This window comes from Cygnus atratus, chromosome 10 (genome assembly GCF_013377495.2).
Source record: "Cygnus atratus isolate AKBS03 ecotype Queensland, Australia chromosome 10, CAtr_DNAZoo_HiC_assembly, whole genome shotgun sequence".
Taxonomy (NCBI): domain Eukaryota; kingdom Metazoa; phylum Chordata; class Aves; order Anseriformes; family Anatidae; genus Cygnus; species Cygnus atratus.
This window is the reverse complement of record NC_066371.1, coordinates 4,501,892-4,529,354: the sequence shown is the minus strand read 5'-3', so window position 1 is coordinate 4,529,354 and position 27,463 is coordinate 4,501,892. Positions and strand designations below refer to the sequence as shown.

The 27,463-nt window shown below is 48.8% G+C and overlaps 1 protein-coding gene across 15 annotated transcripts in view; it reads right to left on the bottom strand.

Annotated features, from left to right (window-relative positions):
- FOXP1 (forkhead box P1) overlaps positions 1-27,463 on the bottom strand; it is a 370,718-nt gene that overhangs the window by 337,044 nt on the left and 6,211 nt on the right. Inside the window, exon 1 of one of the 15 annotated variants that reach the window (XM_050712849.1) lies at positions 24,971-25,089. The exons of the other annotated variants lie outside the window; for them this stretch is intronic. The gene's annotated coding sequence lies outside the window, so the exon portion shown is untranslated. Of the gene's footprint in view, positions 1-24,970; positions 25,090-27,463 lie in introns of those variants that run through there. 15 annotated transcript variants of the gene reach the window in all.

Genomic DNA, 27,463 nt, shown 5'->3' with positions numbered 1-27,463 from the left:
TCAGCCACTTGGTGATGCAGAGCACCGATGGGGCTGGAGCTGCGATGGCAGCACTGGGACACCCTCAAAACCAGCACCGCGCTTTCAAACAGCGCAAACCACAGCGCTGCTGCCGGTGCAGCCAATCCAGAGGTCACCACAAGCCTGCAGACATAATGCTGGGATTTGCAAAGAAAAAAACGGGGGGAATTTTAAATATCATAGCTTTTTTTTTTTTTTTTTTTTTCTTCAACCCCCCCCCCAGTCAACAGGAACCGGGCACATTGCTCTCCAGGAGCACTTGGAAAAGCCAAGTTAATATTGCTGCGGGTGAGGGGGGAAGCCTGGCCTCGGCCAGCATCCTCTGGCACGAAGGCATTTCCTGCCATCAGCAGAGAAGGAATCAAACCACGTTGTGAGGAGCTCCTCACAGAGATACCAACAAGTAACGTTAAAACAAGAGCAACTCCCTCACAGTATTAAAGGGTAAGGAGGACAGAGAGAAGAGGAAAAAATAAATAATAATTAAATAAAAGACACCATCCCACAGTAGTAACTACAAACAAATAATTTCAAGGCCCACATCAGTATTTATTTCTTTCCTTAATTAAAACAGTTCCACAAAGCAGTATTACTCCAAGCCCACCCAAAGCAGCGAGAAGCCGTTTTTACCATTTAATCAAACACAAAGCTGATATGCTCACATAAAGGATCAAGACAAAATAAGATATGTGGGCCGGCAATCTGAATGCCAAGTTTTACCCATGTGAATTCAGTTATAAACACTTGGAAAATGTGATTCCTTAACTTAGAAATAGCAGCTGTAGCATTCAAAGGTACTCCAGTAATTACTGGAATGCTTGCTGAAAAACTAGACAGAAGCTAACATCTTACTTACATTAAATACACATTCACCACAAATTAAAAGAGCCACAGGAAAAAAAAAAAAAAAAAAAAAAAAGAAAACAATCAGGCAAGCAGATGTTAAAAAAAAAAAAGACAAGAAGGGGCCAGATGCTTATTCCTGGTACTCAGTGCAAGCCGAAACGACCCGCGCACCGTAGGTGCTCCACGCCGCCAGCCTCCCCCGAGCCAGCGATGCTCGGTGCTGCTCAGCAGCCGAAGGGAGTCAGATTTTCACCTCTACATCTGTAAGTGGTAATTTCATCCCAGATACTGGCAATAACACGCTGCCTTAAAATCACAGAAACGCTGCCTAGTCATCCGAGACAACAGTAAAACAAGCAACAACGCCAAGAGTAGTTGTCTACTACTGCCTGAGGGACTCATGGGTTTAGCAACCGGGCTGGCATAAGGATTATATTATCGAGGAGCGCCCTATACTGCTTTATTAAGTGCCAGTGAAATGTCTACTGCATGCGGTGCCTGAGAAATACTTCAGGAAACACCAACCACAATGAAGAAAACTACAAATGGAGCTACTTGACTCCTCCAGCCTTACTAGCTGCTGTTCCCTGACAATAAAACTATTTGGGAAATAATGATGCGGTGACATTAGCCAACAGATGGGTACGAGAACCTCACTGTGCTGCACAGAAAACCCCAGGATACACTGGTAGGAGAAGGAAGTCCACACCCAGGCTCTGGAAGGAGGCACACGAAGAGAAGTTATCTGCAAAATGTGCATCACACTCTCCTGGCTCTCTTCACACCTCCCCCTTCGCATCCCCACTCCCATGCACCTTCGCGTCTATTCCCACACTTCTCTCGCTACCCACATCCTGAACATATTTATGTTGTAAATATCCATTTGGAAGCATTTTGTATGCTTGTGGCACAGAGAAGGATGCTGCTTTGAGTTTCGTAAGGCAGCCGTCTCACCATGACCCCTCTCTCCCTTTCCCAGTTGCACAGGAGGGGAAAAAATTACTTGGCCCTCAACCTTATCTTTTATCCACTCAGGAACCAGATTATTGCCTAATAAAACTTCACTGCAAAGCTATTAAAAATTAAAGGGATATTTCCCTTCCCACATAATGATTTGTCAAAAGCCAGACCTAAATCAGGATTGATGAGGTTTGTGGTAACTTTTCTTTTTTTTTTTAATTGGGCAGAAATTTGGGATTTTTTTTGCAGCCCTTCTCGCTTCTGACAGACACAAAATTTCTCCTTCAGTCCCCTAGACCTTACTTCTTCATCGAGATGAAATAATAGGTGAAAGGCAGCTGAGCCAGCAGAAATATTCCCACTGTCCTTCAAGGAAACACGCACAAGAGTCCAAGTAGTTGGTATGATTCAGAACTAGTGGTAGAAAAAGGACAAACCAGATTACAGCAACACAGGGGACTCTATCCAAAACCTGCATCCAAAGAGACTCCTGCTAACATATGGTGGAAATGTGACTTTCTGCAAATATCCTCTGCAGAAGCCAATTCCTCTCCTCCACCCAAGCCACGTCCAACAGCTCTAGTAGAACGAGCTGTTACTTACACGTATTAGTCAGGATAGGCATCAGCCATGATACAAATTTTAATCCATCTAGCTAATGAGGAATCTGCCATCTAGTTAACATGGTCAGACCCTCCAGAGAAATTAAAATCCACCTATTCAGACTCCTCGCTAACTGATGCGCTGCCCGTCCCAGAGGGCGGTGGCTGCTTTTCGGAGGCACCGTGTCCTGCTTTCCCTCCGCGGGAAGGCACCGCTCCGCTCCACTGATACAAAGAGAAGCACCCAAAGCAGAATCATGCTGGAAAACAGAACTTGGAAAGAATGCGTTAGCAACTTCAATCCAAATATAAAATGCATTTAAAGGTCATAATTTGCATAACTACATCTCATGTTTTTTGTTGTGTGTTTTTTCTTTTTTTTTTTCTTTTCTAAATTGCTCTATCCTGGAAGGTGCCGAACACTTCTGAGAATTGCCGAGCACCTCTACTTCTCATTTAAAGTTTTAACAACTCTTAGGACTGCTCACTGTTTGGCAGGAGCAGCTCTGCAAGGCACTCTAGGACCACGCTAATAGATACACAGCATTTAAAAAAAAAATAATTAAAATCAACAAAATAATTAGAGAAGGTATAGAGCCCTGAGAGTGCATGGTGTCATCATGACACGCTGATATTACTGGGCTGACATGGGAGTTTCCCTTTCTTATAACGTGCTCTCGGTGGTGGATTCAGAAGAACAGCAAGCAGCATCCAGTCGTAACAGGAAGAACACAAAAGCCATGGGCACAAATTACCCCAACAACAAACTTCATTTAAAAGCTGCTACAACCTCCATCCGGTGAGTCAGGTACACCGATCCCCTAAAATTTCTTTGCCAAACCCACATCCAGCCCCATGGAAAGTGTCATGTTTTCCGTTACTGGAAGACCAGTAAAGGTCTACAAGGAGCGTCCTCCTTAACAAGAGAGGAAATCAGGAGGTTTCAAAACATTACACTCGTGCTTCCTGCACAAAATTAATTATAACAGCCAATCTGTGCTGTTGCTTAGTCTGCTGGGGAAAAGATGAAACGGCTGAATTGGTATCAAGGCTAAGGAAGGACTGAGGAACACGTCTGAGGATGCTGCAGAAGTGGTATTCTGCCTTCTCCTGAAGTCTGAAAGTGTGGATACAAGCCTGCAGTCCCCCAGCTTGTACAAACGTGTTTGCAAAGATCAGTGCGCGAGGTGTCGGGTTCAGAGGCTGCACGCAGCTCTATCACCATTAGCACCTGACTGATGATTGACACAAACCACACACCACCTACAAAGGCATTGCACAAACCCGAGCGCGTGTGAAACACAGGCTTTCCAAAAACCCTCTGCAACATCTTATGATGTTTTCCCACATTTCAACTCAAAAAAAAAAAAAAAAAAAGATCAAGGTTGCAATATCAGTGTTAAACAGGATCTTTCATTTCCGTGGCATCTGCTTGCATTCCTTACAGAAGTTAAGAAATGCTGTGTTTATTCTGGACTCGGCACAAGAACCTTCCACCAAAAGCACGTCCCTCCCAGCGCTCGGCTGCAGGCAGTGCCAGTAGATGGGGACCCAGAGCACCCAGGCTTGGTAGGAAGCGAAGTGTATCGTGTGAGAGGCTTTGCATACTCAGGTTTTCAAGATGAACTTTTTCTTTCCCCTCTTAACAGAAAGGGGAGTAAAGAGAACACATTTTTTTTGTGAAAATTGCATCTACCTCAAGGAAGGCACTGAAAAACCTCATCATTAAGTTCATGAAGCCCTCTGGACTTCCCACTGCGCTGTTAGTCATGGGGTCTTTACAAGAAATGCCCCAGCCCTGACTAACTGTTAAGAGAGAATGATGATACACTTCTTTCCTTACCGTCAACCCTAAAATACGCATCTGGTGAGAACTTCTGCATTTCTGGCGCACGCCCTCCCAGTCTCACCCCCCTCACTCAGCAGCGTGAGGAGACCACGGCTCCTGACACCTGGGCCACCTTACCTGGCTCTCTGCAGGCCCCCGAGGAACAGCTCCATCCAACGAGGCAACCAGGCCTTTAGCAACATGCGATGCAAACCCCTTAATCTCCCCCACAGTCTCCCAAACTTGCATTCTCCAGAGAACGTGAGGAGATCCGAGGGGAGGCCCTCTCCTCAGCACAGCTGTGGTGGGAAGGCCGAGGTGGACGGCCCAAAGGACAGCCACAGCATCCGGGGCTGTTTAACGTCGGGAGTGCCTCAGATCACAGTTTCTGAGAGGGGAAATGCAACTGCACATCTGTGCTGTGGCCTGCACTGGAAACCTGTCATCAGCTCATGGAGGACAATGGGACTGTCCTAGATGATTGAATGCCAACAGGCTGCGCAGGGAGGCGTTGCCATAAATCTAGCCATGCCCAGACCCCCACAGCACAGAAGGCTTCAGAGACGGTTTGGCACAAAAGGCCACAGTTTTTGTGTGGTTTTAAAAGGTAAAGATTCAAATCAACAAGGAGCTCTTGAGAGTCAACCCACAAAAGGCCTACGAGGTCCTGTACCAACCATGACGTGGTCTCAGACAGTCCCATCACCCATGGAGGTTACAACCACAGCAGCATCTTCCTCCCCTGTGCCAGAGGTCCTGCTGGGGACAACTGCCCCGAACTCGACACAAACCTCCCTGAGGACATTTGGGCAAGAGGAGATCCATGTGTGACCTCAACAATGTCATGTACGGCCTCACACATAGTAAGAGAAATCCACGGGTTCGCTTGGTTGCAAGGCGCGTTTTGCTTCGCTATGCTTTCTTGTTTGTTTGTTTTTAAATATCCTGGCAGTAGAAAGAGAGTCACTGTTTTGTTTTTTTCCCCACATATGCTATATAGTTTTCCCTCTCACACTCATTTCTTGCTTACTCAGTAGACTATAGTCTGCTTCTCTCACACGAACATTAGCTGTGTTTGTCCCCAAACTATATCATAATCCAACTGCTTTGTGTCATCCCACCAGTCCCGCTGAAGCAATGAAGATCAAAATATTTTCCGTAGGATGCTGTGTGGAGAGATGGGCATATACGTTTTTTTTAGAGCAAAGATGACCTACAAGGCTGAAGAGTGCGCAGAAGTGTTTTGGCTAGTGAACTCGGTAAACACAACATGAAAAGAGGGAGTAGTGCTACAAACAATATCAAGGCTTTGTTTGTACAACTGCACTGTTTTCCAGACACACTGCTAAGAAAAATACTGCTTTTCAGCTACACAATGCGGCAAGCCCCCCTGCAAATTACTACCCAATATGACCACATTTTCAGCAACATTTAAACACGGCCAATAAATTAATATGGGACATCCCTACTATCATCAACAAGTAGGTCTCATTCATTCTGGATGGCTGGGAGAGAGGCACATAAAACAGTCCACACCAGCACTCAAAGGCCTCTTGGAAGCGTTCCCCACCCTCGTCGATCCAGAAGCACTGAGACAAAGCCCCCATGCCCGAGGGGAGCGGGACGCAGCCATCCCCCCGCCATGCCACTCGCCCTCCATCTCTGCAAGCTAGAGTGAACTTCCCTGACAAAACGCAAATACATTAGAAAAATACCCAAGCCAATTAAGACACAAGTGTTTAAAGACACGAGTAGTAATTACAAATGTATTATTCATACCTAATTTACAAGATGAACTTCTTTCGGTAAAATATTAAACTGTTTACATGCATTCAGGAAACTGTGCGCGTCCTGCTCTGAAGCGGCGACTATCGCTGTGCAACAACTCCACAGACTTACAGTGTATGCTATGTAGTAATCAGAAAATGTTTGACCTCAGATATCTACTTGACCCCACAGAAATGCAGACTCGCTTGCTATAAAATCCTAAACAATGGGGCAGACAAGGTCACAGGGTCAAAGCAAGTATTAACAGGTCATTGTGCAACCCACTTGGGAGCAATTACTTCTGGTCACGGCTAAGTGGACACTTGATTGAATACCACTAAGACAGCTCACATCCCACAGATAACAATCCTCACAGCGATTAAGAATTAAAGCCCCCATGATTCAGCCTTTATTACTCAAATGAACCTAACTATTCCATAAAAAACTCTTGGTATATGCATGATGCAAGGTCTAAATTGAAATGCCACCTCATTAAACAATAATATCTAATTTTATCTAAATGAATTTTCATGAAAGTACGCCACACAGCTCAGGAATTTTTAAAATGAATTATCACAAGCGATACATAATTTCACCAAAACTGCTGCAGGAAAAAAAAAAATCAGCTTCAGGGATGAAAGGGAAACATCTATGCCGAATGGAAATTGTACTTCTTTCTGTTTGCAGAAAGGGTAAAAGGGGGATTCAGGGCTTCTACCAGACAATAGAGCCAGATTTTAATCAAATCAACACCTTCCTATTATGTCAGGTACATCCATCCTCCCCTGACAAACAGTAACTGCACCAACACGTGCCAAGTATCGCTGTGCACACACAAGCCACTTCCAGAGAAAGGGGTGTCAGCGTGCATACTAAACCCTTCAAATTGGGGTTTATTATCATAGGCTGTTAAAAAAGCCACCCATTACTCTGGATGCTGACTGGCATCCATTCCTTCAGCTGCACAGTTTCTGAAATAACGCCATGCCTGTGGGCGCATCCCCTCCTGAGGGGTGACAAACCCTGCCTGGACACCTGCAAACACATGCATGTGCTGGCTTTAAATTTAATAGATCTTAATTATTTTACAAAAGCTACGAAAGTACAGATGAGATGCCCACTTTAAAAGTTCTGTCACGAATCACTGAAAGAAAAAAAGCACATAAGTAGATTTAATTTTTAGGTTTCATCTCCGGGACAAGGTGCTGCACATCCCACTGCCCCACGAGTAACCTTCAGCTCGAGAGGTGCTCTCAGCCTCATTTCTATAGTTTCACGTGTAACTTTTTCCAAAATCCTGGCGCCCTCTCGGCCTCCCAGATCCAGTCAGTTACTGGTAAGGAGCTGGCACGCAGAAAGCCCACGTCTTTTTTTCAGGAGGATGGGACCAAACCAAACCAAACCAGAGATGTTCTCCAAGATAACTAGCCCCTAGCAAAGAGCCACTTGCACTGGTGTTGGCAGCCGAATGGGGCACAGCACTGAAAGCTTGTGGAGGGGCATCAGGGAGGTGATGCTGACACAAGCCAGGTCCCTTCTGGGACCCAACTCCTTGGCCCCTGCCCTGCTCTGCCACCACGGAGCAATGCCTCGGGGCTATTTAAGAGCACTGCATCCACAGACACGTGGATGTACAAATTATGCATGCATGTTTGGAGGCCATTTTAGAGCCTGGCTCGTGAGTCATACAGAAAGTAGATCAAGAGAAAAAAAAAAGTTTAAAGATCCATTTTTGGTATTCGTGATACAGCAGCATAGCTTTGCTTTTTTTTTTTTTTTCCTTTGCCTTTTTCTTTAATATTGAAACTCTCTTGGCCTTCCTTCTGTAGCTGTTGGAAAATTCTGAGTTAAAACAGGAGTCTTACATTAGTGTTAATGCCACGATAGCTAGCTGATAACATATCAGGTACGTGAAATTCAGGCCTGGCAGACTGGTGTTCACCACCATTGATTGCTGCACAGGAGTTCACGAGGAATGAAAAGCTGCACGGTAGCTTCTCCCTTGTCCTGCTGCCAGCGAGGTGTAATAACGCTATTATGAAAAGCAAACAGGGATGAACTCTGCTCAAAAGAAGGTGAAGTCTCAACTCAGAAATCAATTGCTGCATCAGTCGTGCCCCTACAACTGAGTAATGCTGTTACAAAGTTCATCGAGCCCTCAAGATCCTCACCCTGGCAAGGCTCGCAGTATTGTGCATATTTTATTGGCGCTGAATATTCATACGGTGGCAGCATCTGGACGCCAACCAACTGAGGCTGCCACAGGGGGGAAAAAACAGTGCTGGAGTTCAGCCACCAGCTGGAGATTTCACGGGGAGGTCCACGCTCCATTTTCCATGCTTTCATGGACTCTCAGCCAAGCTGCACACCCTGTGCCTTTGCCAGCCCAGGTCTGGGATGAGGGTATCTGGATTCTCTACCACCGGACGGGAAGATGCGCTGTGGAACCCAGTACCCCACCACGACAGCAGTCAGTGCCAGGGGGCTGCCAGGTACAAGGAAAGCACATAGCAGATGAGAGCCCCTGGTACAAAACAAGATGTGCTCTCAGGGAAAGCATCCCCGGCACACCTGAGAGGGCTGTAATTAAACTTAGTAATTACTAAGTGGTGCCCTGATCCCTGCCCATTGCTGTGCGGTGCCAATGGCAGCGCTGCGGGCCCCCTCCTGCCCACCCCGTCCTCTCCCGGGTCCTGCTCTTGGTGCTTACCCTGCCCAGCCCGACAGGCCACCCAGACACCAGCACACTCCAAAATCCAGAAACCTGCAGCCTGGCTCGCTCCTACTCAAACAAAATTGAGGTTAATTAGTCTTCCCAGAAGCGGTCCTGACATCCAGCCCTGACCAGCCACAGAAATCCACCCTCAAGAAGACTGCCACCTGCTAACATCTCTCAGCCACAATTCAGTACCTCGTAGGTACCAAACAATCAGCAGCAAAATAAGCCCCGTTAAGGTTTGGCGACTCGCTCCCTGTTTGCAGGGACTTCTGGAGTGGGGAAAAAAACCATACTGCTGGTACACTACCGAGACTGGTCTCACCAGTCATGTACACGCGCTTGGGATTAAGAGCACACACATAAGTCACACTGATAAACTCACACCTACTGCCAGGTAACTCACACATCAGTTTTTCAGAGATTTTTTTTTTTGAAGCACTCACAGTATTTTAACCTTGCCTGCAGTTCCCTGCTAGCGCATCAGCACCTGCAAAGCAAGATGTTCAACTTCCAGTCCGGACTCGGACTTGCAGCAACCAGACATGTAAGAGAGAAGCCCAAATTCACCGAGGGTGAGCAGTGACACTCTGGATACCCTCCCCTTGTTAGGAGCTGGAAGAATCACTGTGAAGGGGGCCACAGCCCATACCTACTGCTGGGGTAAGGGATCAGCACGGGACTGCTGCAGGGAGAGGAAACTGGGAAACCCAAAAGGAAACGGCTGGGCCAGATAAACTCCCCAATCCCACTCTGGTTAAACAAGGACATTTCTGGTTCAGGAACAGACGGGAAGAGAATCCTTGCCATGGCTAACCCAGGGGAAGCGGAGATGCCTGAAATAAAGTCCCTTTGACTCCAGCTCTGTCTCTGACAGCCTGACTCAGACGTGGACTGAGCAGATAACAGGCGACCATTCATTGGCTTGACCAATGCACAAAGGGAAGAATTTCCCTTCTTAGAGAGTTTTAATGATAGAGCTTTAGAAGCCAGTTAAAGGCGAGAGACTGAGAGTGAATGCGCTAGAGATGAGCCCCAGGAGGTTGCTATTAATATTCCCTTGAAGCAGACACCCCGATTTGCAGCATCTGAGGGAAACAGTGAAATCACACCATGGAAAGAGTAAGGCATGTTCAAGTGAAACACCGCACAACTGCAGAATTGGAGCTGAGCTCTGACAAAAGTTTTTCCACTGATCTAGTCTAAGGGACTACTAACTTTCCTTTTCGGTCCCCACCAAAAAATGCTGACCCATGAGCGCCTGTCTTCCTTGATACACTGAAAAAAAAAATGCAACTAACCAGCTGGCCTGGGATGCTGGCCAATTCTCTGTCCAGGGAAGTTTTTCACATGTCTCTTTTTGAAAACTGAAGATGGGAATATATTCCACATGGACACGAAGTCTCAGAGCAAGCCTACAGGTGCTCGCCATCCATACCAGCAACCCCTTGTGCTGCGGATCCTTCCGAAACGCCCCTCTGCCACAAGACCCTGCCACAAGACCGCGTGCCTTTGCAGGGATAAAGCAGCCAAAGAGAAAAGAAGTTTTCAGCTCTGCTGCTTCTTTCTACTCGGCTTCCTGCAATGCTTGCCTCCCTTTCTGACACAGAATACTTCAGCTGCCTGGAGCTATTCCAGTTTACACTGGGCATCCAGAACAGAAGGCCAACATCCCTTGCTATTTTTGCTCATGGCTACCTGAGCAAGCAGCTCCTGTGCACCACAGAAGCACCTTCTTAACGAAGCAGCTATGAGATCAATGTTGTATGACTTCCAAGAGCAAAACAGTTTACAATTAGCTGAAGGTCTGGTATTTGACGGTTTTTTATGGCTCTTTTACAACTGTTTGCAAATCTTTTCTTCCTTTAAATTATTCTGAAAAGTGTTAGGGGAAAGCCAAAAGTTATTTTGTGCAAGCATGTGTCTACTTGCATGAATCCAAGAGTCTTTTTAATTTAAAAGCACCATTACAAACACTTGTATTTACACGATGGCTGTTTATGTAATGCTTTAAAGAAAATCTAAATGGAGCGCAGAAGCCAATGCTAATGCAGAAGACAGTGGGAATCAGCGAACAGGCTCTTGGGGCAGTCCAGAAGCTGGCAAGACACAGTGCCTATGCCGTAAGGATTCAATAAAGAAGCTGAATTTCCCAAAAAGAGCTTCTGATGCAATTTCAGTACATGCATACCCTATGATTTTTAGATTTCTCTTCTCATCTGGATTCCTTTGATGTTCAGGACCACTGTTTCTATATTAACCCAGCATTAAAAAAAAAAAAAAAAAAAAGCTAGAACACAGACACAACCCTCCCATGTGGACACAACCCTCCAAAATTCTGTCTCTTGAGAGTTGTTTTTTTTTTTTTGTATTTTGGGAAAGTTAATACTGGAATTAAGCTCAAAAGTCACTCTTCGAGCAGGCTTTTTCTGAATCCACACCTTGCTTCCTTTGATTGAGGCATACAAACCTTTCAGCACTCCCAAATCCAAGTCACAAGTCTGCAACAGGCTGATTTTCAAGCACGGAGCAGGCCGGGTCTTGGCTCTCAACAGCATGGCACAGCCCCTAGCCCTCGCCTCAAAGTATCACCTTTTCTAAGTGAAAGTGCAAGAGAAAGCCTTCACAGATAAAAAGCATGTTCTAGCCTTAGGCCTGTCAGCATGGCACATGTCTAAAGAGAAAAACGAATCTGCATGATAGAGACTTGAAATGCAGGTGCCTGGATGGAAAAGAAAACTTCCAAAGGAGGTCTAAGTATGTGAAGGAAAAAAAAAACAAAACAAAAAAACAACACAAAGGAAAAATAAAGGGATGCACATTTGCAAGAGAACACAGGACAAAAAAACAAAAGCAACTACACCTGTACGAAACGCGTTTCTCTGCCAGGTGTTTTAAGAAGGCTGTACCTTCATTTTAGTCTCTAGCCAAAAAGATTAAAGCCGCTTTCACCCTCACCCAAATCACCAAGGAGACCGAACCTCCTTCAGCTTTTTACCGCAGAGAAGTTCGCGTGCAAGAGAACCACCTCCCGAGCTCGGGATCACGGCTTCGCAGCATCCTCCCTGCTGCTGGGGCTCCTCTGACCCCCAGGAACCAGCCGGGTTCGGATGTTTCCTCCCCGGCACCGCGGCCACCGCAGCAGGCTCCCCGGCCAAGATGCCACACACAACCGCAGAGGCATCTTGTTGGACAATGCGGCGTCATCGACGCCATCCTTTGATTCTGGCTCTACCTACGGTTTGGCAACACGGCGCCCATAACCCAGACTGCCGGTATGCGAGCTCCTGCCTCTTCCAGGGAAGCCGAGCTCCAACCAGAAGGATGCCTCCAGCAATGCGGAACGCTACCAAGTTATGTACTCTTATGCAAGTTTGGGGTTTCTTAAACATCTGAAGGCAAAAATAAAAAGAAATCAATCCAGTAATCCTTGTTGATTATACCGACGATAATTATACTTGTGTTACGCCAACAATATCTTCAGTCTTCCGAGTGCCAGGGCTTTGAGATCGCTCCACTGCCTCACGGAGGCTGACGAAACGAAGCTGCAGGTTTCAGGCACTAGAAAGAGGACAGGAGGCACCAAAGGGGGTTTGGGGACGCAGGACAAGCGCACCAGCTGGATACTAGTGCTTTTCTGACAAACCACTCTATTCCTAACCTGGGCATAAAGCAGTGCCCGAACTTTCCTCAACTGATTTCTCCTGTGAAAGCAGAGCAGCCGAGGTGCGAGGGCACGGAGGAGCAGACGGGCCCCGGCCAGGAGACAAGCTGAAGATGACAACGCAACAGAGCGAGCATCACCAGGGCGTTCTCTGCAGTTCCAAACTCGGACACTCGGTCTGCTCAGCAGCCCCAGCTGGTGCTCCCCATGTCCCCAGGGCCGGAGCCCAAACAACCTCCTCCTGCTGCCAGGGAGGCACGGACACGTCCCCTGGGACGCCCAGCCACCCCGAGCTGGCTTCTTCCAAGCCACATCAGCAAAAACTCCCCCAAACCCGCTTACCTCTCTTTGCGGCTGGGTACTGGTGGATTTGACAAGCTGCAGACCCTTACTAATTTTTTCTTAGGCAAAGGCTTTACATTTCACTTCGGGAAAGAACTTTGTGAGGTCTGGAGGGCTTGATCCAAGCGATGCATTAAAAGCCGCTCTCCTCCAGTGATGACATGAAGTATGTCCAACTCCCTAAACATTTTAATATACGCCTCCCAATACAAGTATATTGTGTGGGAAGAGACAGAACAGTCAGCGCATCACAGTTTGCTTGGCTGGATCCTGCCCAGCTGTGGGATCACCGGCGAGCAGCAGATAAATTCAAGTCCCGTTCTGACACCGGTTCCTGTTGCTTTTGGCGAGCTGCTCGGCACCCAGCTCGTCCAAGTTTCATCGCTTTCTATGTGCATATACATAGATACGTGTGTACATACATACTGTAGAAATCATATTTATTCAACCTCCTACAACGTTCAGGAAAGCAACAAATTATGCTAAAGCTTTTGAAAGCGAGGAGCTCTATCGGAGACAGAGATCAGGATCCTCGAGAGAGCAAGCGGTGATTTCACAGCCGCCTGTGAAGCTCCCGGAGCTCTGGAGCGAACAGCCACCCTCAGCCTCTGAAAATCACAAACCGTTCGAGGGAGCTTGAAGACAGGCGTGAAAAATTACTAGACGTCTTTGGAAAAAAAAATAATGATCAGAAAACACCACAGCCAACCCAAACCACTTATGGGCAAACCACTGATTTGCAATTCCAAACCACTTTTCCGCCTGAATCCTCCACTTACTATCTTATCTGATCTTCTCGCAGGGAATCCCCCAAACATCTCCGCTACCAAAGGACCTTTCAAGCTCTGCTCTGCACGCTTCTCAGCGCCGAGGGTTTCCGCTGCTCAGGGATGGGCGTCGAATGATGAAAGACTCCCAGTGTTCTCATGCGCTCCCCTCTTTCTCTGGGTCCTGCAGCAGCACTTATCTGCTGGCACAGCTATCGGCGCTGGGTAAGCGGGCGCTGCTCTCCTTGCCAAAAGAAGGTTGCCACATCCATGCACACGCACGCTTTTACTGGCCTGCCACACGCAGGCACTAGCCTAAAAGAATTCTTTCACAAGTCGCGCGTGCTGTGATCTGTATCACCACCCTAACAAGCAAATGCTGCTTCACCGATGTTTTAAAGTCTGTCACCGCTGACAGTCGTGCTCGGTGGCACAAAACCAGGTGTACTCGGCTGAACCGTACAGAACTGGTCTTAAGGAACAACACAGACCCCCCGCACTGCACCAGCAGAGCCCTCCCTTTGAGGCTGACACTGGTTTAAGAAACTGGTTCCTTCTATTATCGCAACAGTCCATAAAGGATAACCTCAGCACTCCACGAGCATTACTTCAATATCCCAGCAGCCTCTCAGCACTGCGACTTTTTCCTGTTCCCACTTCACAGATGGAAGCGCAGAGACATGTAGGAAAAGGTGTAACGCTGGTTGTGGAGTAACAAGTCCCAAACTTCTCACTTCCAGCCACTTGCAGGCTTGATGCTAATGTCCTTTGTCCAAAAATCTATTTGCTGAAATGAATAAATAAGAAAAAGAGGCGATTCCTCCCCTCTCCCCTTGTCATTCTTCTAGAACAATGCAACAAAACAGCTTCAATTTGGAATCAAAACCCCCACAGCAAACAGTTTTTGAGGAACGCTGCACGGAAACACCTTTTTCAAGTGGGGATGTCAGAAGCCCAAAAAAGTATCAGGGAATAATGATGCTTTTCTGAACGATCAGTATCAGCCTGTTCCTCACGTTATTTTTGGAAATGGTATAGCTAATATGACAGCTACGATTTGGAGCCTTCAAAAGGCACAAGCTATTGGCATTTTAAATACATTGCGCACAAACATGCACGCACCCCTACACCCACTCCAGCTCTGAAGATTTGTTCTGCTCCTGTCTGCGGGCTCTTCTGAGCGTACGCCACAACAGATTGTTTCCTTCTCTCACTCCGCTCTTCTCCTGCGAGGGACATCGAGCACCGAACACAAAGGATTTGAAGGGACTTGCACCAACGCACTGCACGGCAGAAGGGATCCTCTGTGACTAAAGGGACACAATCAAGCCTCTCAATTAAACTATTAACCCCAAAAGTATGGGAAGGTTATTGCCAAAGACAGCATTTATCTTTAAAAAAATGGGAAGTCCCATTAGAAACACCTAATATAACCCTTACTCACTTATTTGAATCTAGTCCTGAGCACATCGGGTCCGTAAGTGTCTGCTAACATGGCATTCTGTTTGCCTAATTAAGTTTTCAGTAGGGTAAGCCGCAGCTCTCACACTAATACAAGGAACTGGAAAATCACATATAAACCAACGCCTGGCTTGATTTACCTTTATTGTACAAGAATTTGCTACAGGCTCTTTGACAACCGCTAGGTAATTTTCCATCAAAAAGGACAACTGCTGGACAAACCACCATCGCTGTTCTGAGCCTGTTCTCATTTCCACGCCACAGTTTGGGCAAGGTGGCTGCAGGTGGCACTGAAGATCTGGCACAGCGTGGAGAGGACGAGGAGCAACCTGCAGGGCTCCTCCTGGAGCTGGGGAAGGCGAGGAGCCGGTGCCTGGGCTGCGCGGCTGTGTGGGCACCGCAGCTCCAGCCGGGGAACGCAGGAAAATCACTGCCAGCCAAAAAAATTCCTCCTAAGAGGCTTAGGAGAAATCTCAGGGAATCAACGCAGATCTCCATGACAAATAATTAGCAAAATAAAGATAAAATACTCAAACATCTCAGCTTTCCGCTACATTCCAGAGCGGCTTATTTCCTCCTTTAATTTTATTCCGACTGCATTCAAAATGCTCGCTTGCAACTTCCAAAAAAGAAGACGGGCTGGGGGGGGGGAAGCAACTCCGGAGCACGTTGCCCCAAAAGGCAGGGTTTTGCTGCAGTGCTGGGATCCCGCGCCCCCAGCCCCCCGAGCTGACCCGGTGGGATGGGGGGGTGCTCACAGAGCTGCCCCCGAGCTTTTTAAGCAGCATCACGGCATTAATATAATTTAGAAAATGGTTCAAATCCGAATGTTTTCCCTTCGTGAAAAATAACACACTTAATGCTTTTCATCTGGCACATAAAGTTTACAATACCTCCAGGAACATTTTCTTCGGTTAAATCAACACGATTGGTCCTTTTTTAGCCTCTCAGCGTATTACAGTCCCGGCTTTTTATGGTGTTTCTTTTTTTTTTTTGGTTGTTGTTTTCACCCGTCGTCGTAAACTTTTCAGAACCAGAAACGATCATCAATAAAAAGCATTCCCATGTCAAAACAATTTTAACTACTACTTTTAAAAGTAAAGAAAGCCGGGGGGGGGGGGGGGGGGGGGATTCAGACCCAGCTTTTACAGGGACCGTCTCCGTGCAATTGATAGCAAGTCCCCGTCTGCAGGGCCCAGGGAGAGACAGGGCTGGAGCACGGAGGCGCTTTCCCCGAAATTGCTTCCCCGCTGCAGATGTTGGCTGCCGGCTGGTGCAGACGAGGCAGGTCAGGGCTCCTCGGAGGCGGCCGTGTGCCACAGCTGCACTCGATGAAGGCGAGAGGGGAGCGTGGCAAGGCAGCGAGGGCGCAGGAGAGGCGGCCGGGGCCCAAAGCTCGCCGGCTTCCCCGCCGGGGATCAAAATAGCGGATGGAAAAGCGCTGAATGGCGGGGCTGCCGGGGCACGGGCGAGGCGAGCAGCCGGGCGGCCGCGAGTTCACGGCGAGGAAGCGAGCGGCGGCGGCAGCCCGCGCCTGACGCTGCGCTCGCAGCTCCTCATTAGCCGGGCGGCGATCCAAGTTCATCTGGGCCCCAGAGAAAGGCAGTGCTTGTGTTTAGACCGCACAATACTGACATAACATTAACAGATTTACATATGCAAAACTGTGAAGCAACAGGCATTCCCCCTCAATTGACCCACAGCTTGTAGTGGCTGCCGAGTTATTCCCTGCTTAGGCTCTGTAACCAAGTGGGCGTCATGCGACTACCATCTGGGTACCACTTATTTAAAGTTGGCAGTCTCTCTGTAATAGGCAAGCTGGCAATAAGCAGGAAGGGAATAAATTGCATCATTTAGTTAACATCCACTTGCTTTGCGGCTGTTAAAAACCCATGACTGAATAATAATTTGGTTATTTCTTTTGCCAGACAATGCTGTCAGCCAAATCGCACGACGCATGCCGCAAAACGTCAGCTTGCAAAATTTCCACTTTAAAAATAAAGCAAAGAAATTCGGAGGATAATGCGAGCTAAGAAGTTTTTCCTAATGCTAGCGATTCTAATGCAATCGGGCTCTAAAAATAAACTTGCGCTGCTGTAGTCACCGGATTCTGCTTTTCCCCAAAACCTTACTCTTTGTTTTCGTCACTACACTTGCCAAACGTCGCCGGCCCGGCCCGCAGCGAGCAGAGGAACTGGGCTGCGCCTGCAGGAACGCTCCCCTTAGTGCCAACGCGTTTGGACGTCTTGCTGCCCGCTGCCCTTCTCCTCCTTTGCCTTAATTTGTAGATTTTTATCATTTCCTTCTGCCCAACACAAGTGCTTTCACATAAATCAGTATCAAAGCAAGCGGCTGAAATCCTAGACCGCAGAAATACGGTTAAAACATACCTTATGTTTAAAAAAAGTTTAAAACAAAATTAAAAAAGAGCTTTTGAAGCAGGTTTCCCTTTAGGACTCTCTGGTCTGTCCAGTTTGCAGGAAATTGTTACCAACAGTAATCAATGGGTTTTTTTGTCCCAATTTGCTAGGATTACAAACAGCCTGGCACGCACCTATCTCCACATTTCTCTCTCTTCAGGACTAAAGGCAAAGCCCATGCCGAGTGCACTCCCGTACGCAGAGATAACGAGGGGCTGCCTCACGCAGCGGGACAAGGCAGCAGCAGCGCCTCCAGCCCAGCCGATGGGGAGGGAAGCCAAGAGCCATCCGTGGGTGAGAGGCTTTCACCAAACCAGCCTCATTCTCCCTTCGCACGCCTTGGGGCAGGACTCCGAAGTGCACAAATGATTGAAGACCAGGGGCAGCAAGTGGAAACCCAAGTTTATCAGTAACGTGCGCCCAGTGCTGGCACCGCAGGCGGCAGCAGCGGCACCAGGACTGCACGGCTCAGCATCCGCGCCGTGCGTGGCACCCGGAGACCATGAAAGCCGAAGAAAAAGGGGAAAGCATTATTTTCCCGGCCCCGCACAGCTCTGGCCGCGGCAGGCACGACGCCTGGGCAGGGAAACAGGGGACACGCGGCCACCCACGGCTGCCGCAACGCAGGACTGCTACCCCGAAACCCAGCGGGGTGCTGGGCAACGGCAGCAGCTGGCGGGCCGGTTACAAAACAGCAATGAAAGTAAGATGGAGGAAGAAAAAGGTTTTACACGGCAGGATCACACGGCAACCCGGCAGGGCAGTGGTCAGCTGAAGAAGGGAGGAAGACAAAAAAAGGAACAGAAACAGAGGGCAGACAGGAAAATCTGTTACAGGAAATGCAATGCCTCAGACCGCTTTAAGATGCCAAAGCAAAAGCCTCCAAGACAGTAAAGCTACAGAGCCCCCCAGACCTTCCTGGTAGCGCCCTGGGCCGGCTGAGGTTTGCCCAGCCGCACTCGTGCTCGCGGTGCCCCGCCGCAAACACCTCTGGAGAGGAGACTGAAGGCACCCAGCCACTTTGGCAAGTTGTCCTTTGGGAAACGTGCGTCCCCCAAAGCGCTAGCGCGTGTGGGGGAGTGTCTGAGGAGCTTCCCGGCGCTGAGCCTTGGCACTTTTAATCGCACCCACCACACCCGAGACGATCAGCCCAGTAACGCTGTCACCCGTGCGGCACGGCACTGCACGGCCCATCTCCCTAACTAGTCCCGAGTTGTTTTTCTCCAGGAGATCTACAAAATACCGGCATAAATCTCAAAACACTTACCAGTCAACAAACTCAGCACAACGGACGTAAGCTTGGCCCTGACAAATAAAAAGACTACGGAAAATGTATTTATTTGCTGAAAACGTCCTCTCCTATAAGCGTCAAATAGATTACAACTGCAGCTCTCTCCTCGCGCTGCACCCTGGGATCCAGACATTTAACTAGCACACACCACGGTCCTGGATTAATCAGAAATGGAGTGTATTTTTAAGTGCATTAATTATGTAACAGATGCTTCCAGGATTCCAATGGAGGTAATTTTTAAGAAATCCCAGCGTACGGTTTTAGGAACCTGTGCGGTTTCAAGGTTGCTTTTAATTTCAGCTCGATACCACACTTCCTTGACACCACGAGGCAATCACCCGCTGCCCAGTTTTTGTTTTCACCTCCTTGCAGACCGCACCCTGTGGTGTTAGCGTGGGACATCCTGGCTTCTGCTGGAGGTGCTCCCCATTCCCATCCGGATACGGCGGGTTCGGACAACACGCGCACGCAAGATTTCTGCTTTTGCCTTCTACCAAGGCACGTTTTCGCCACTCCAAAGCACCTGGCTCCTCCTGCCCATGCCCGCTCACGTCGCGCTGAGCACCCACGAGGACAGCCAGGACGCTCGGGGTCTCTGGACCCCGCCGAGCACACCACGAAGCATCCCCCACCGCGATGCCCGCACGCGGCACCGCGCACGGGGCCGGAGCTGTGCAGCAGAGCCCCAAGGCACCCAGCGGAAAGCCTCCGGGCCAGCAGCTCTGCAGCGCTTTGCAGAAGGAGCTGCCATCACAGCCACGCGGTCGGAGCTCCTGCTGCTGGCTTGCTCTGAGAACAGAGCGAAGCTGAGCTCACTCGCGTGCTGCCACACTTGAGGAAAAGGCTTTTTATTGCACCTACCTCAACGGTAACACGGCGTATCCAGATGTGGGGAATAAAGGCACATCCACAATATTTTCCTGCTAGTTACTGGGAAATTTACAGCTTTTACAGCCTGACGCAGCTGCTAACAACCAGAGGCCACCTCACCAACGAAAAGCAGAGCTCTCCTGGCTCCCCTGGCTACGGCACCGGAGCAGCAGGTGCTGGCTGGGGCACGAGCAGAGCACCACAGGCTCCACGTCTTGGATGAGAAGTTTGCTTTTCTCTCCATCTTTGCACATCGCATCATTCTTGGATCAAGCCAGAGGTCTTCTCACAGAGCTTCAGCTCTGCTTCTGTCTGCGACACTTAATTGGCAGTGACGCGGAGGGGCACGTTTCCAGATGCTCACTGTGCTTGCTGGCCTGGGCTCTCCCTCCACCAACCCCTCCAGAAAGGGGCAGGAAAAACACAGCGGCACTGCGAGCACCTAAGGTGCCAATCAGGTACGGCTTTGACACATAAGAACGAAGAGCAAATGCCCCTAAAGCACGGCGAGCACTACTGAGGGGTGCGCGTGGCTGCACACGGGGTGTGTGAGATCCTGGGCTGAGCAGCGCCGCGAGGAGACAGGGCTGGGGACTCCAGCTGGGCACAAACCAAGGAGGACAAAAAGGTGGATAAGAAGATTTATTTGCCCACCCAAGCCATGCCCCCTGTCTGCACGGACCCCGAGGCCACCCCTGGTGCAAGAGGAATGTGCCCACACCGCCTGGCAGGGATCGGGTCGGTGCCAGCCCTTGGCGTGACTTCACCCCTGCGCTCGCCGCGACGCGTGCAGGCAGCAGCCCCGCGCCAGGCTATCACCAGGTGATAACGCCCGCGCACGGTACCTGCTTGGCACGGCTCGAGCGCAGCTCCCCCGGGGCTCCTCCGGTTTCGCTTCCTGCTAACGTGCACCTGCACCAAGCTCGGGAGCCCTGAAAGCACGAGCCGTGTTGGAAGCCTTGCTCAGACCCCCCGAGCACACCCCGACGGTAACGACCATCCGCACAGGCACCAAACACCTGCTGTTTTCAGCCAGGGCTGTGGCACGATGCTGGAGCCGTGCTCGTCATCTGCCTTCCAAGCACAGAGGAGTAAACGTGTATTCCTGTGCCCCAGAAGCACAGGCTGCGTGACCACAGGCTGCAGGTCAGACCCTCCCTCAGTGTAAACCCGTGATATCGTTGAGCTCTGGCCACGTATTTCCTTATCAGCTCCTGGTCTTTACCTCACAAGTTAGCTAAAAGGCTGGAGACGCTTTTAGTTCGGTTTTACGTGCAGCTGTATTTGCTTATCGCACAGATAAGTTACTAAAACCGAGCAGAGAACAGCAGCTAACAACCTGGCTACCTGTCGGTGCCCCTACCCAAATTTCCAGCCTCCGGAGCAGCTCGCCACGTGCTCGCAGGGGCAGCGGGACGCGTGGTGCTGCATTTGGCAACACATGGGCACCGACGACCTCCAGAGCGCAACGAGGACGCTCAACCAGCAGAACACGCTTTTCCCAGCTTGTTTTCTGCTGGTCGAGCTGAGCCGCCTGCGTGGTCTCACCCCCTGGAGCCAGCCAAGGCTCAAGGGACGCGATGGAAGCGCGCAGGGACCAGCAGACGGGTCTGCTCCTAACTCCACCGAGCTGCAACGTGAGCCGAGCCCTCCTTCCACGCAGCCCCACGCGCGCTGCCAACTAGCCTGAGAAAGCAGCAGCATCCTTCCTCCGAGAACAAACAAAGATAGAGGCTTCCCAAGGAAACAACGCTCGTTTAATACATGCCATGAAGTTGTGAGCACGCTTGAGTCACGGCACACGTGTGGCCCTCTGCAATGCACTCGCAGAGCAGCGTGTCCTCCTCCTCAATCCGCCGAGAGCATCCACCAGGCAGAGGCTGACACGCAGAGGTGATTCAACACTGATGAACAGAAACGTGAAGACGTGCTGCTCTTAAAACGGGGGCTGTACCTGACATGGGATTTATTTACCCAGGAAAGTTTTCTGCTCTGCATGCCCTCCTCCTCCTACGGCATTCAGCAGAATCCCCATCCTACCTGGACGGCTCGCTGCCCTCACACAAGTAGTCAGTGCTTCCAGTATAAGCAAATGCATTCATTTTTTGCTTGGACCTACAAAAAGCGCTAGTTGAAAACCTGTAATTTTTTTTTTTTTAACTGACAGGGCATTAAGAGTAATATCTGCCACCCCCTCCTTATGGTTATAGAATAAAATAGGAAAAAAAATTTTTTAAATTAATGTAAGAAAAAAAAGTATTTCTTCCCACCAGAAAGTAAATATTTGTGCATAGCGAGCAGAAAGTATTTCCATAAAGCTTTCAACAAAGGATGACTGCAGGCCAAATTTTACCCTCGGATAGAGGCTCATAACTCTAGCTGAAGTTACTCAGAGCTGCCCACGTTTACGCAGAAGCCAAACCAAGCATCGCGCGTTCACGCACAGGAGGCTGCGCGCTCCGGAGCCGCGGCCAGGCTTCCAGCTCTTTCTCAAAACTCGGGCGAGATTCGCTTCAAATCAGTGCAGAACTTCTGAAATGAGTCAAACCTGCAGGATTTTCTGCAATACCCGCTGCAAAAGAGGATGTGAGAGCTGGCAAGTCAGCTGTGTTTACTCACTGTGCCATCTAATTCGGGAAGCCGGAGCCGAGCCCCTGCACTGAGCACGATGCCCGAGGACGGTGGGAAGATCGTGGCCGGCTGGGCAAAACCAGCAGCTCCTGCCTGAGGTCCAGCAGCTCCCGAGCACCTCGGGGCGATGCTCCACCAGCCTGGCCTCTGGCCGAGGCAGGAGCCTTCGCAGGCTGAGACTCCCGGGAGGAGAAACGATGCTCCACGAACCACACGCTGCTTCAGCTAATGACACAGATTTACACTGGGTGTTAGCCTGCTTCGCTAAAAAAAGCCAACCAGATTTTTTTTTTCCTGGTGCAAACTGTCCTTTATAGAGACTATTAATATCCTCCTTACTTCAGCTTAAGCTACACTTCTCTTCCTTGCTCGCCACTAACTTAACAGATAACTTGCAAAACGAGATCTAATTTATCCCCTTCTTTTGTCCTCGTTCCTCTCCTCCTGCTACCGTCTTGACAGGCACCTTGCTTTCTAGGGGAACCACCGCACGGAGCTTAGATTTGCTAAAATATTGACATTTTTCAGCAGAAAATTTAAGCATTGCCTAGTTTATACTAAACAGATCGCCTGTGATTCTGGCCCCAAGTAATTAGTTATGTACTGCACAAACTAATAACTTAAATAAAGCACCCTGCCACGAACAGCCCTCTCCAAAAGCTGCAAGGATATCCCTCGCTACCAAAGCCTGGTCAAGACAAACAGCACTGGAGGGCCGCCAGCAGGACATTATGCTGAAACAAATGCATTTTTATTTTTCTTTTTAAATTACAAAAGATTATCATTTCACTCAGCAATGCCCCTTATTAAATTGGAACTCTCCACATCAGAATTAAATATGTCCCATCTACTCAAAATGAAGTGTATTATTTATCACTAATATTTAATGACAAAAACCTGATAACTTTCTCCGATTATCCCACTGATTTCCTCCAGTCATGCATCATTGGCTCTGCTGGTCATTAGCATTATCACAGTGCATAAACTCTGGCTTATGCAGCAAGTTTGATAACAGAGCCAGAAGCCTACAGCTACTATTTTTCAGTTTGTTCAGATTTACTAGTTTACCTCTCTATGAGCGTGTCTCTATCTAATGGCATCTATTACAATCCCTAAAAATCCTAGTTAATAAACGTCCATTTCCATACGACACGGTTCTGCACGGTAAGAACTCCTAGGCAAACGCAAAGCCCCCGCTGGAAAGTCAGTCACTTCACCCGGCCAAGGACCCTTTTCCAGAAAGACCATATCCCAGCCAATCTGAAAAATAAATAGGAAATATCCAGCCTTCTCTGCCTGCTTAATGCCAGGAATATGCTGCATAGGCTTAAAATAATTTAGTTTAATTCACAGGTAATGTTCAATTTCAACTTCTACGAAACACTGCTTTCGAGGGCTGTACACGTTGGTTTTTTTTATAGCACTGAAGAAAAAACAGCACAGCAGAAGAGAACACCGCACACCACCAGCTGAAATACACCAGGATGAGTTTTCCCCTTCTCGGTTAAATCCTGCAAGTGCAAAGATGGATTAGACAGGTTTCTGAATAGGTTTCATTCTTTACGCTGCTGGCCTTCAGAAAACTGGAATGGGTTAGCCAGGGAGGAACTTTAAAATACTTGGACAAACTGTAATTATATCGCATAGTTTTGACATTCCGCCTTCAAAGCCTTTGAAGTATCAAGTAATTTATCACTGAAAAATACATTTTCACTTTTCCAAATGTACAATTCAGGAGCTTTGAAAACCAAGTAAGACATTATCTGAACAAAGATGCATGGCGTAGCATTTAGAAGTAACACAAACACTTTACTGTGAGCTATTTCAGAGACTCATTCTCAATTTAATTCAAGCAGAACAGCATCGGGCCCCTGCCATAACTCTCTGATCAGAAAAAAAATCACCGAAGTTGTTAACGTGTTATTACTATTGCAAAACTTAATGAGAATAAAATCTCTGCTCTGAATCTGCTAAGTTAGATATAGCCTGTGATGTTCTGTACAAACATCCAGATTATTATATGTGCATCCTTATTATATGGCACATGCGTGAATATTCATAGCTTTTATTCTCCGAGCCAAATCGATATATATATATATATATATATATATATATATACGTATTTCAAACTCGGTCCACCCAAGGAAGCTCCTGAGATTTCAGCAGATATATTTGTGGTTAGGCCGCATAACTGAAGCAAAATCTGGCTGGCTTATGAGAGACGCATGGAAATACACCTATTTATGAAATTCACCCGAGGGGGAGGAATAATTTACAGCGCACTGATCAACAGAGTTTGCGAGATATTGTCTGAAGGGGCCCTATTTGAGAAGTAGAGCAGTTATGAAAGCAGAAGGTATCGATACTAATGCAATTGTTGCCACTGTATTATGCTATTTGCCAGGCAGAATTCCTATCACTAACAGAAATATCAGTTTGGGTTAAGTTTCAGTATCACTAACTGCAGTATTAGAAATAGGGGCCATTAGACGAGAAAGGGCAGCAATCTGACAAGGTTAACGCCAAATTCTGCATTCTCCGTCAAGGCCAAAAAAAAAAAATAAAAATGGATCGAGTCCTGGAAGAAAGGCAGCAAGCCCAGGAGCACAGGATGCAGGCACGCTAACACAGACGCTTCCCTGACTCCCGCACCTCTCACGGTCAGAGGGCTGGAATTCGAGCCTTCAAAAACCAAATTGTGAAAAATATTGTCATTGTTCTCCCGCGCCCCGCCGCTCCTCCCTCTGCACGTGCACCCTCTCCAAAACGCACTTTTGACCTTACTGAGCAACACCCAGCGTCAAGAGCCTTGGGGGCCGCATCCTGCCCCGGGCTTGGCTGCTCCCTGCTGAATCCGGCTTCGACGTCCTCAAAACCTGCCCCAGACCAGTAGTCGCTCCGGGATGTCCCTGCGCTGCTGTCTGCAGGCAGATTTTGGCAGGCGGAGGGAGGCAGGAGTCGCACCACCCCGCTCAATGGGGTTTTTCTTCCTGGTGCGAGGACAGAACGTGGGAACGGGCTGGATGAGCTAAGCAAGCTGCCTGACCAGCTAACAAAAATTTGTCATGAGGTTCATGGGAGATAGAGTTCGTGACTCACTGTCAGCAAGCTTGCCATTACAACATAAAAGCTATCATTAAAAAAAAAAAAAAAAAGCAAGCACCCGGATGAACACTTCAAGAAGGTTTTAACTTCTTAATCCCAAATAGACCACTCATGAAATGAGGTTTGCAACGGACCCAGCTGACAAAAGTCGTACCAGACAACCTTGTAATTGAAAGACCATTAGAACAGCACATTTCACTTGCAAGGAAACCAATCTCTGCTGCCCTGGCGTTCCCAGAACTTTCCTGGGAAGACCTCTCCCACCCGTGCTCAGCCCCGAGCTCTCTGCTGGCAGCAAGAGAAATGCAAACTTCGCATTCGCTGTGCGGCGCTGGGAAGATGCTTCTTAAAACTGACACTGGTTCCTACAGAAATACCGGTTAATTACTTAATCCTTCTTAATGGAATGATTAACATCCTTTCAGCAAACAAGGCGGCGATGATTTAACGTTATACTGCATGTTTCATTACAGAACCGGTAAAATTAATACTGCTCCCCTCTCCTCTGCTGCAACCACTCATTTCTTTATAATCAGTTACATTTTTCACTTCTGCAGAGCAGCCTCTGCACCCGGCAGCCGGGCCAAGAAAAAGACTCCAACATACAAAAATCTGCATCGTTGTTATTCTGTTGTGAAGCCAAGGACCGACTTCCAGACGGGAACCAACTTTCCGTCAGCAGCAAAGGTGGCCGCGCAGCCCGGCTCGGCGCCGCCGAAATGGGGGCGAGCAGCAGCACCCAGCACGGGTCCCATGGGCACCTCTGCCGGGCAGGGGATGCCACTTCGAAGGGCACAAGGATGGATGCTCCGAGGCAGGCAGCTCCCGAGACCCCGAGAAGCCTCCGGAGCCTTTGTGGAAGGAACACAAGTACGTGCAGGGCGCCAGTGTTCACTGCCATCAAGCCCACGCTTCCCTCTTAATTCTGCGGGCAAGGGTTTTGCAGGAAGGGGGATTCTGAATTGATTTTTGTGATCAGATGCTGAGCTGCTGCTCTGAACACACATCCAATCCCCCTCACCGTTTTATCTTCCTTTATCACCGTCTTTTTAATAGAGACATGACATTCTGCTTACTGCTGGGCTCTCTCTATTTATCTCTCTCTTAACAACACTTTGGCATCGCCGGCTCCGCTATCTAAATCAGCAATAGTGCATGTCCGGTCACATAAAACTGGAGAGGGTTTCCCGAGATGCCTTGGGAAGTCTGACTACTCCAGTTTACTGATGTGTTAATACGCCTCATCTACCAATTAACGAACAAACAGCTCAGGCTAGGAGCTGGGGGAGGGACACCAACACGAAGGCTGCGCGGAGCCCAAGGAAAGACACTTGACCCTAATTGTTAGCAACAACGTGACAGGACCGATCGGGAAGTGTGGCTACAACTCACATCCAACGTGAAAGGAAATGTCTGGCGAAGAGGGGAAAAACTAACGATGCCATTACAGGCGCCGGCCCCGCCGAACAGGCCCACCTCCCGTCAGGCTCTGTGAGCCCAGTGCCCAGCCCAGACGCCGCGCTCCCATCGCGGCCTTCTCTCCATGCCCAGACCCTGGTCCTCCTCCTGAGCCCCTGAGGCTCCAGGGACCCCCAGGCAAGCAAGGCCGAGGGCTCAGCACACCCACCTGTGCGTACCCAGAGCAAAAGGTCAGAAGTCCAAAGCGCCCCGGACCACACACCACAAGGGCACCAGCAGGAAGGGACCTGCACGGCGAGTGCGCGTACCGATATCCTGGGAAATGCTCCCCCATGCATTTCAAGAATTCAGGGAAAAGAAGCCATAAGCACTTTCTACCTGAAAAAAAAAATCAAATCAGGACTCACAATGGCACAACAGAGCCTGCAGCACCGCACTCTGGGCCGTTTCACTTGTCGCCCAACACATGGGAGAGGGCAGAGGTGCAGTGCACGCAGCCAGCGCTGCCCGACCGCGAAGGCCACGAGGCGCTACGTGAGGGCCCGCGTCTTCAGGAGCGACACGTCTGAATTAGCAGCAGCTCCAAACTAACTTATTGAGGAAATAGGCACTTCTAATAAAAACACGACAGTGACGAGTACTGTACAGAGAGACCGCTTAGTGGTAAACAATACACCAGAGGATCATCCGAGTACCACGGGCCGGTACTCGTATCTCTTACCAAGACCACTGCGACCGAGAGGCAAACTGGGA